The sequence below is a fragment of the Phoenix dactylifera genome, unplaced genomic scaffold (assembly GCF_009389715.1).
Source record: "Phoenix dactylifera cultivar Barhee BC4 unplaced genomic scaffold, palm_55x_up_171113_PBpolish2nd_filt_p 000077F, whole genome shotgun sequence".
NCBI classification, from domain to species: domain Eukaryota; kingdom Viridiplantae; phylum Streptophyta; class Magnoliopsida; order Arecales; family Arecaceae; genus Phoenix; species Phoenix dactylifera.
In genome coordinates, this window is record NW_024067676.1 from 951,400 (window position 1) to 962,527 (window position 11,128).

Genomic DNA, 11,128 nt, shown 5'->3' on the forward strand with positions numbered 1-11,128 from the left:
TTAATTTAAATCCGAAACAGTTGCCGAGTCGACTTCAGAAAAGCATGAGTCGACTCCCGCTACAGCCGAGTCGACTCCTGATCGCGCGAGTCGACTCCAACCCACCAACGGACATATTGTCAGGCTGTGCAGAGTGTGCAGAACGGGCAGAAAAAGGTCTCTAACGGCTAGTTTTCCGTGGGGGTTGGTTTAAATAGCCACAGAGGACTGTAGCAAAGTAGAGAACAACTATTCCACTCAAAGTAATCAAGCATTCAATCTCTGCAACCTGTTCTTCAACGAAAAGAGGGAAGAGCGGCAATTAACTCCAATCCAACTTCCTCTTCCCAGCAATTAAAGAAGCCCTCCTCCTGCATTCAAGTCGACCACACATTCAAGAGGGAGACCCGAAGTTCGAGAAGCCCCACTCAACTCCAACTCAAACGTGTTGGAGGGCTTCTAACTTTTCTTCTGTTTATATTGTTATTTATCTGCGTTTTGAGAAGCTGTGTTTTCTGTTTGTACCTTTTATTTCACATGGTCTTTACTTGGTTCAATCGGGGGATTGAATCAAGGGTATTGAGGTTGGTTGGTGAGCCGAGTGTAAAACCAACGTGTGTAAGGGTTCGATTGTGATCCCGAGAAAACAATCGGGGCGGTTTCTAGTCGGTGAAGCCAGGAAAAAACCGACCGAGTTCGTTGTGAGCTCGTAAAACAACAAGTTTGGTTGTGAGCTTGGAAAACAACCGGCTGTAATCCAAGGGTTATAGTAAATTCCCAAGTGAGACTTGGGGAGTGGACGTAGGAGCAAGGGTTAGCTCCGAACCACTATAAAACTTGGTGTTTGTGATTGATTGTCTCTCTTTCTCTTACTCTCATATCACTTACAGCACATAGCAAATTAATTAAACAACTTGCAATAGTTTTAAATTAGTCATCCACAACGTTTTAAATAGCTAAATTATTTTAAAACCCAATTCACCCCCCCCCCCCCTCTTGGGTTGTCTATCTGGGGCAACAAGTGGTATCAGAGCCTAAACTCTTCCACCCAAGAGTGAAAGATCGAAATGACAACCCCATTTGGATCTTCCCACATTGAGGGTCAGTCCACCCAAAGATCCCCATTCTTTAATGGATCCGACTACTCATATTGGAAGGCTAGGATGAGAATATTCATCCAAGCCCAAGACTATGAGATGTGGACCATTGTAGTAAATGGGCCATACATCCCATCCATATATGTAGAGGGTGTCACGGTACCCAAACTAGAAAAGGATTGGGATGAACATGACATGAGAAAGGCACAACTAAATTCTAAAGCTATGAATGTGCTTTATTGTGCCTTAGATAGAAATGATTCAATAGGGTCTCTACTTGCAATTCTGCAAAAGAGATTTGGGACAGACTTGAAGTGACCCATGAGGCACGAATCAAGTCAAAGAATCCAAAATAAATATATTGGTTCATAAGTATGAATTATTTAAAATGGATTCTAATGAAACAATCACATGCATGTTCACTAGGTTTACTGACATTGTCAATGGCCTAAAAAGCCTTGGCAAGAACTATACTAACAGTGAGCTTGTCAGAAAAATTCTTCGCTGTCTACCAAGGTCATGGGAAAGCCAAGGTGACGGCAATCCAAGAAGCTAAAGACTTGAACAAGCTTCCACTTGAAGAGCTCCTTGGATCCCTAATGACTCACGAGCTCACAATGAAGCAGCACAGCGAAGAAGAGTCCTCCCATAAGAAAAAGGTAATAGCTCTTAAATCTACATCATCTAATAAAGACTTGTCTTGCAAGCAGCAGTAGTGAAGAAGAAGAGCTTGAGGGAGATGATGGTGAGGCTCTTCTTGTGCGCAAATTCAGAAAATTCATCAACCACAAGAAGTCCTATCATCAAAGGAGAGGCCCCTCAAATTCCTACCGCAAGGACAAAGGTAAGGAAAGGGAAAATGAGGGATTGGGTGTTACGAGTGCAAGAAGCCGGGTCATATAAGAGCTGAGTGCCCTTTACTGAAGAAGGGGAGCAAGTACAAGAAGAAGAAGGCTCTTGTCACAACACTATCCGACTCTGACTCATCATCCTCTTCATCGGATGAGGAACAAGAGGAAAAGGCCAATTTCTGCTTCATGGCCAATGAAAATGAGAGGTAACGTCCGAATCGCCTTTAGATTTTACTTTTGATGAGCTTTATGATGCTTTTAATGAACTAATGATTGAATATAAGGCTATAAATGCTAAAAACAAAGAACTAAAAGTAACTAACCAAACTTATATCCGTAAGTATGATTCATTAGTTAAGGATAAAGATGTTCTTATCAAAGAAAATTTAGAACTTAAGACAAGCAATCAACTCTTAACTCAAAAGACTAATACCTTGAGTAAAGATAATTAAAAATTAACTAAGGAAATTTCAGAACTTAAAAATAATAAACAAAACTTAAACGAGAAACTCATAAAAGATTTAAACATTCTAAAAACCAAAAAACAAACTCTAACTAAAGAACTTGAAAAGTACAAACCTTTGGTAGAAAAGTTTACATATAGTTCTGAAAAATTGAACATGATACTAAATAGTCAACGAGCAGTATTTAATAGAGCGGGTTTAGGGTATAAACCAAAAAATAAACAAAAACTTCTTAGTAACTTCTTTGTTAAAGCTGGAGAAAGCAAAACTACGAAAGTAATCTGCTTTTGTTGTGGAACTGTAGGACATAAGGCAAATGTATGTGACTATAGGAAAGGAAAAACTAAAAGAAAAATTAAAAGGGTATGGGTTCCAAAAGGAACCAATATGACTAACCATGAAGGACCCAAGAAAACTTGGGTACCTAAGATTATATGATCTGCTTGTGTAGAAGTGTCTTGCAGCCAAGGTCAACAAAAATTGCTGGTGACAAGGATCAATTTTTCACCCTTGAAGCTAAGAAGGGAGGTGCTGTGACTTTTGGAGACAACAACCAAGGTCACATCATTGGTATTGGTAAAGTTCAAATTATTCCTTCTATTTTTATTGATAATGTTAGATATGTTGATGGTCTTAAGCATAACCTATTAAGCATTAGTCAATTATGTGATAAAGGGTATGATGTTATGTTTAAACCATCACTATGCATTATAACAAACCCAAATGACAATAGTTTAGTTTTTAAAGGAATTAGACGTGGGAATGTGTATGTTGTAGACCTTGAAGATCTTGCCAAACATAACCAATGTTTAGTTGTTAATGAAACTAAGGATAATGATGTTAGTTGGTTATGGCACCGTAAGTTAGGTCATGCAAGCATGGACACAATAACTAAACTAGTTAAAAGAGATTCTGTGATAGGTTTGCCAAAATTAAAATTTGAAAAGAATAAAATATGTGAAGCATGTCAATTTGGCAAACAATCTAGAAACTCATTTAAATCCATAAAATGTGTCTCTACCTCTAGACCTCTAGAATTATTACACATGGACCTATTCGGACCAACTAGAACAACAAGCCTAGGTGGAAATAAATATGGTCTAGTTATTGTAGATGATTATTCTAGGTACACATGGGTCATGTTCCTAGCATATAAGGATCAAGCATTTTCTGTTTTTAAGAAATTCCATAAAGAAAGTAACCTCCCTAAGTACTTTTGGGGAGAAGCCATTAATACTTCTTGTCATATATTAAATAGAGTTTTATTAAGACCCATTATAAAGAAAACACCTTATGAACTTTGGAAAAACAGAAAACCAAAAGTTAATTACTTTCATGTTTTTGGATGTAGGTGTTTTGTTCATAATAATGGGAAAGATAATCTAGGTAAATTTGACTCTAAATCTGATGAGGGCATATTCTTAGGTTACTCCACAACTAGTAAAGCCTATAGAGTCTTTAATAAAAGAACCCTAGTTATAGAAGAATCCATACATGTTGTGTTTGATGATTCTAGTGATTTTTCCTCTAGTAAGAAAGGTAATTTTGATGATGAGGCTGAAATTCTTGAAGAAAAGATAAATGAGATGACATTACAAGATGACAATCAAAAATTGATTGAAGATGCATCATCAAGCCAAGAGGCTATTGTGGATCATGGGCTAACTAAAGCTTGGAGGTATGCTCACGGGCATCCTAAGGAACTAATTCTAGATGATCCATCTCAACCGGTTAGGACTAGAGCATCCCTTAGAAATTTAAATAACCATCTAGCTTTTGTCTCACACTTTGAGCCCAAACACATAGAAGAAGCCGAAAATGATGTAAATTGGATAAATGCAATGCAAGAAGAATTAAACCAATTTACTAGAAACAAAGTATGGAATCTAGTTGAGAGACCTTCTGAATATCCAATTATAGGTACAAAATGGATTTATAAAAATAAACTAGATGAAAATGGAATTGTAATAAGGAATAAGGCTAGACTAGTAGCAAAGGGTTATAATCAAGAAGAAGGTATAGATTTTGATGAAACCTTTGCTCCCGTAGCTAGACTTGAGGCTATTAGATTATTATTAGCATTTGCATGCTCTAAGGACTTCAAGTTATTTCAAATGGATGTAAAAAGTGCATTTTTAAATGGGTATATTAATGAGGAGGTATATGTAGAACAACCTCCTGGTTTTGAAAATCATCAATACCCTAATCATGTTTATAAATTGAACAAAGCACTTTATGGTTTGAAACAAGCACCTAGAGCATGGTATGAGAGGCTTAGCAAATTCCTACTAGAACATGAGTTCTCTAGGGGTAATGTAGATACAACACTATTTCTGAAAAAGAAAAACCAAGATATGCTACTAGTACAGATTTATGTTGATGATATCATTTTCGGTGCAACTAACAATCGCCTCTGTGAAGAATTTGCTGATTTGATGCAAAGTGAATTTGAGATGAGCATGATGGGAGAGCTGAACTACTTCCTCGGGCTTCAAATCAAACAGTCTGAAGGAGGCATCTTCATCAATCAAGCCAAATACATCAAGGAGATGCTCAAGAAGTTTGATATGGAGGGAAACAAATCAATCAGCACCCCCATGAGCTCATCATGCAAATTAGACCAAAATGAATCAGGTAAATCTGTAGATCAGAAACTGTATAGAGGTATGATAGGATCTTTATTGTATCTTACTGCAAGTAGACCTGATATTATGTTTAGTGTTTGCATGTGTGCTAGATATCAGGCTAATCCTAAGGAATCACATCTAATTGCAGTAAAGAGAATCTTTAAATACCTAATAGGAACAAAGAACATAGGGTTATGGTATTCTAAAGAATCTAGCCTAAACCTAATAGGATACACAGATTCAGACTTCGCTGGATGTAAGCTTGATAGAAAAAGTACCAGCGGGTCTTGTCAATTTCTAGGAGAAAACCTAATCTCATGGTTTAGCAAGAAACAAAACTCGGTTGCATTATCTACTGCTGAAGCTGAATATGTTGCAGCCGGGAGTTGTTGTGCTCAAATCTTGTGGATCAAACAACAATTAGAAGATTATGGAATTAAACAAGATAAAATACCTATTAACTGTGATAATACAAGTGCCATTAATCTAACTAAAAATCCAATTCAGCATTCAAGAACTAAACACATTGAGATAAGACATCACTTCATAAGAGATCATGTACTGAATGGTGATGTGACACTACAATTTGTTTGTACTGATGATCAATTAGCAGACATTTTTACAAAACCCCTAAGTGAAGAGAGGTTTAGTGTGCTTAGGAGGGGATTAGGAGTGATTGATCCATCCTAGTGGTAGTTTCCACTAGATTCGTTGATTTTGATGATTAGATTGTGGTTAAAATAGAGTTTCTTTTCAATGATCATCAAATCAGATCATAATTTAGCGATTTTCCCTCATTCGGCACGAACATAACATGATTTTTAGGTGCGTGCCAAAGTTAGAGACGACTCGAGTAAGTTTCAGAGTCGGCTCCTGAGGGGGAGTCGACTCGCGCATTTGCGGGAGTCGACTCGAGATTGATGGCAGCAGAGGGGGAGTCGACTCGCGCATATTCTGGAGTCGACTCGAGGTCGAGTCGACTCGCGACTCAGTGGAGTCGACTCGCAGTCGGGATCCGACTTTTTAACCCTAACTTTGTCGTTTCGAAAACACTTCTATTCTCCGCCGCCACTGTTCACAAGCCCTAGAGCCGACTCCTAGGTCGTCCCCGGTCGTCCCCAAGCCTTTTCCGTCAACCTTTCACCGTCCCTTAGGGTTTTCCTCCCAATCTAGGTCCTTATGCCGCGTAAAACCGTAGTCCGGAAGAGGTCCCGACCCGAGGCCGGTCCCGAGAGGCGCTCCAAGGCTCGGCATGATCCCGCGAGGCAACAACCTCCGGCTCGTTTCCCGCCGAGGGCGGTTCCCGCGAGGCCGTGCGCCGGGAAGGCCGTCACCACCGGGAGATATGTCGATTTCGACTATCTCTCCCGGGAGGGTTTCACCATAGGTGAGAGATTGCGTGTCCAGGGCTTAGAGTATTTCCTCACATTAGATCTCCCAACTTATCCTGGATTAGTTAGAGAGTTTTACGGTACCGTCCATCGGGGAGATGGGGGTATCGGGGGCACGGTAGCCGGTGTCCCTCTGTTCATTACGGAGGATCTTATTGCCCACATCCTCCACCTTCCACAAGTAGGGGTGGCTCCCACACACCCCGAGGACAGGGTTGAGGCCCTTACGGCCATTCTAGGGCATCCACCCCAGTCACCCTTAGACGAGGTATCCGCTAGCTCACTTCTGATTGAGGTGCGGATCCTCCTGAGTATATTGTCTAGGTCCATCTTCCCTAAGACCGGAAGATTTGATTTTGTATCTGAGAGAGACCTAGCTCTCATGTTCTACATGCTTCAGGACACCCCAATCAACTTCCCCAAACTCATTTATCGATACCTGCGTGAGCCACTAGACAGACCTAGGCTCACCCTACCCTACGGTATGGTATTCACTCTGTTGTTTAGGGAGTACGAGATTCCTATCCCTGAGGGAAAACCCTTTCGCGCATTGCGATGGACTGATCGCATGCGTCCGGGGACCCTACACAGGATGGGGTTTCGGAAGATAGAGGGGATATGGGTTAGGAAGTCCTCCATCACCACACAGACCACCAGACACTCCCCTAGTCCTGAGCCAGATTCTGACTATCCTGACTTACCGGACTTTCCATCCACTTCTGCTCCTACCACCTCCGCCGGACCCTCCTCCTCGGCTCCACCACCCATGGAGGTCCGCATCGCTCCTGAGCAGCTCCGGGAGCTGCGGCAGGAGATAGTCCGAGATCTGCGGGATGATCTGCTTCGGGAGCTCCGAGGTTCAGTGCCTGCTCCCTCTCCCGCTCCATCTTCAGCGTTGGTCCCTTCCCTGACGGCCGTGACTGACATGACGGCTCATGTGCGGGAAGAGATCTACAACATGAGGACTTTGCTCCAGGCCCAGTTCCATAGCCTGAGTGAGGTCACGAGCACCACTCGACAGATGCGGGATGACATAGGACGTGACATGCACACCACTACCGAGGGGGCCAAGCGCTTGTCGAATGTGCTCATCGACAAGCTGGACGCACTTCAGACGTCGGTGACTGAGCTCTCCACTACACATAGCAGAGCCACTTCGTCGATTATCACTCAGCTCGGGCATGTTACAGATGCAGTCACCCTCCTCATGGAGCAGAGCAGATTGAGAGGAGGAGCCACATCCTCGAGAGGAGGAGCCACATCCTCGAGAGGAGGAGATACATCTTCGAGAGGAGGAGCTACATCCTCGAGGAGACCATAGCTGTTTTTTGTGTTTTGTTTTGACATGTATTGTTTTTGCTTTACTTATTGTATTCTCAAATGTATTTACATACAAATCAATACAATGAGTAGCCATATCTTCTTCAATTCTGTGCCATTTGATCTATGATTGATTGTGTGTGCTTACCTCCTTTTTGATACGATGACAAAAAGGGGGAGAAATATGTATAAAATATGTAAAAGGAATCAATGAAAATCAATATAAAAAAAAAGAAAAACTTTTAAAACACACAAAAATTTGTTCTAAGTGGATTTGGTACCTCGAGGCTCATTATCTCTCTTTTGGGGCTCCTAATGAAGTAATCTCCAGAATCTATTCAAGGGATATTCGGAGATTAGCTGAATCCTACTCAAGAACAAATTGACAGATTTTTCCTCTAAAAACCAAAAATTTAAAAGTCAAAAATTCTTATGAATCAAAACAAAATAGATTGCATATGTTGAGGGGGAGAATCTGAATTTTAAGCAAGCTAAATCATTAAAGATATATAAGCCAAACAATTGATTGTATGATATGAAGGCTTATATAATTCCAAATGAAAGGGGGAGCTTTAACTCCGAAATTTATTGTTCACACCTTTCAAACTTGGATAAATTAAATTACCAGACATCTGAATTCATTTATGGATTTTACTTCCTTGTTTATAGAGCAATTCACTTTACATATACTCAATGTTTTGTCATCATCAAAAAGGGGGAGATTGTGGAGTGATTGATTAAAACCCTATTTGATTTTGATGAGCCCAAAGCATTTGAGTATATCTCTTGTTTACTAATGAATTCAATTAAGTGTTTCAGTGAAAATCTTGTCTAAGTGTCTCTAGACTTGGTTCATAATATTTTGGATAAGTTAAGAAGTCAGTTTGAACCAAAGTCTGAGACTCGAGTCGACTCCAGAGTATTACGAGTCGACTCCAAGCGTATCAGGATCACTGGCACGGGCTCGAGTCGACTCCTGACCATTACGAGTCGACTCCAACTGAGAACAGACAGACAAACAAAAAGCATCAACTCAAAATCTGTCAGCGAGTCGACTCCTGAAGTGCGCGAGTCGACTCCGATGTTTACCGAGTCGACTCCGGAGAAGTATGAGTCGACTCCAAGGAGTCACAGGCAGAAAAGTCAGAGAGCGGTTTTCGACCCTGAGATTCGAGTCGACTCCTGTGGAACGCGAGTCGACTCCGATGGTTGGCAGGTCGACTCCAAAGGTAGTGAGAGTCGACTCTCAGAGGAACACAAGGAAAAAGTCAGAGAGCAGTTTTCGGACTCTGAGATTCGAGTCGACTCCCGCATTGCACGAGTCGACTCCGAGACACCGCGACCCCAAAGAAGACAGAAGACCAATTTGCTGTCTCTGAGATTCGAGTCGACTCCCAGACAGCTCGAGTCGACTCCAAGGCAGCGCTTCACCAAAAACACAGAAGACTAAGTTTCGGAAACTGAGAGCCGAGTCGACTCCGGGGAAGTTCGAGTCGACTCCAAGACTGGACGAGCCAAAAGACAGAAGATCGGGAGTTCGGGCTCTGAGCGCCGAGTCGACTCCCAGGACAATCGAGTCGACTCGAGTTGGCCAAGTTGAAAATTGGCTCCGTGGACTTCATGGGATGAGCCGACTCCGAAAATGCCAAGTCAGCTCCAGAAGTTGGCGAGTCGACTCCGGGTCAAGACGAGTCGACTCCCAGTCGAAGAGGCTACTTTAATTCAAATCCGAAACAGTTGCCGAGTCGACTCCAGAAAAGCATGAGTCGACTCCCGCTACAGCCGAGTCGACTCCTGATCGCGCGAGTCGACTCCAACCCACCAACGGACATATTGTCAGGCTGTGCAGAGTGTGCAGAACGGGCAGAAAAAGGTCTCTAACGGCTAGTTTCCGTGGGGGTTGGTTTAAATAGCCACAGAGGACTGTAGCAAAAGCGAGAACAACTATTCCACTCAAAGTAATCAAGCATTCAATCTCTGCAACCTGTTCTTCAACAAAAAGAGGGAAGAGCGGCATTAACTCCATCCAACTTCCTCTTCCCAGCAATTAAAGAAGCCTCCTCATGCATTCAAGTCGACCACACATTCAAGAGGAGACCCGAAGTTCGAGAAGCCCCACTCAACTCCAACTCAAACGTGTTTGAGGGCTTCTAACTTTTCTTCTGTTTATATTGTTATTTATCTGCATTTTGAGAAGCTGTGTTTTCTGTTTGTACCTTTTATTTTCACCTGGTCTTTACTTGGTTCAATCGGGGGATTGAATCAAGGGTATTGAGGTTGGTTGGTGAGCCGAGTATAAAACCAACGTGTGTAAGGGTTCGATTGTGATCCCGGGAAAACAATCGGGGCGATTCTAGTCGGTGAGCCAGGGAAAACCGACCGAGTTCGTTGTGAGCTTGTAAAACAACAAGTTTGGTTGTGAGCTTGGAAAACAACCGGCTGTAATCCAAGGGGTTATAGTGAATTCCCAAGTGAGACTTGGGGAGTGGACGTAGGAGCAAGGGTTAGCTCCGAACCACTATAAAACTTGGTGTTTGTGATTGATTGTCTCTCTTTCTCTTACTCTCATATCACTTACAGCACATAGCAATTAATTAAACAACTTGCAATAGTTTTAATTAGTCATCCACAACGTAATAGCTAAATTATTTTAAAACCCAATTCACCCCCCCCCCCCTCTTGGGTTGTCTATCTGGGCAACATCCTTCCATGATTTGTTTTGGACTTTGATGCTAGTGAAAAACTATATTCTTGAAGTTATTAATTGATTTTGCATTAAAACAAAAAACATAGTGCTCTGGCTTGTGTCAAATATTGATGCAAAAATGTAATCTAGTTACTTAGGGTGTTGGAGTTTATGTTTGTTTTGATAAAGGAGGATTTATCTTTGAGTCCTTAAACTTGTTCGCGACCAAATGATTTGTTGTTACTAGGACGGCAACATTATCAAGATTAGGTTGTTGTGTGACATATACGTTGGTTGTCCTCTTAACCAAGAAGTATGGAGACACTGGTATGCCACACAGGTGAAGTGTAGGAGTACATTTCACCGAACGTGACCAATTCCGGAATGCTCTACTGTCGAGAGATGTTCCGAATAGATATGGGTATAAGTTTGGACCTCTGACCTGAGACCGCAATCTGTGACTAGCAAGCAACTCACTGTACTTTAGTATCGGACTACCTGAATTTCTAATTCAGTGACGGAAGGTCACTGGGTGCAGTCAAGTACTTGCGTAGTCAGTTGTGAGTCAAGATGGAATTGACCCCTCCTGAAAACATGAGATAATGTCTTGTAATTAATTTAGCAAAACCTAAGGTAGGTTTTGGTAATTGGATTCATATTCAGAAAACTGGCCATTATACAACTCCTGGCTTATGTTAGTCTTCTTTATTTAA